Here is a 655-nt window from a genome sequence, read left to right on the forward strand (position 1 = left end):
CCAGGGGGGTCGGGGAATTTCCCTGATAATCCTGTGTCATACCGCTTCCATGAATCTTAGGGCTACACCCACCTTTTTCTGGCACGAATCACTCGGAATTTGAGCTTTCGTCATATATTCTGGGTGTCAATAGTCCTGTGTCCCCTCTCTGGTGCCGGTGGGGCCGCTGGAGGGGCTAGGGACCTCTCCATGGAATGTGAGGCTCTTCCCAATAGCTTTGGTGTGCGTGTAAAGGAAAGGGGCTGGCAGATTGAGTCCAAAGACAAGAGTTGGGCTGGAGATAGCAACCCTGTCGTCCAAGGAGGGGGCGATGAGAGGAAAAGCTGCAGCCAGTACAGCGAGGAGGCCGGGAGACAGATAAACAACCTACCAAGGCCAGGTCCTCTGAAGGCCATCTAGTCTGTGAAAGGAGAGGCGAGGATCGTTACAACAGAGGGTGGGGGCATAGATACAAGTCGGGGCAGAAGTAAGGTGACCAGATGGAGCCTGACCAGCTCCGCTGTGGTTTGGGGTTGACTGTAGATGTAACCTTAGAAAGCAGGGTCACCAACTTAATGCTGCTCTCTGATGTGGAAGGCCTGGAAGGGCCTCTAAGGAACTTAAATCCCCAGTCCACCATCTCGATCCACTATCCGCTGTACTTTTACCTTTTAAA

Source organism: Microtus oregoni, unplaced genomic scaffold, assembly GCF_018167655.1.
Source record: "Microtus oregoni isolate MIOR12 unplaced genomic scaffold, Mior012 000004F_ref0000308, whole genome shotgun sequence".
Lineage (NCBI taxonomy): Eukaryota > Metazoa > Chordata > Mammalia > Rodentia > Cricetidae > Microtus > Microtus oregoni.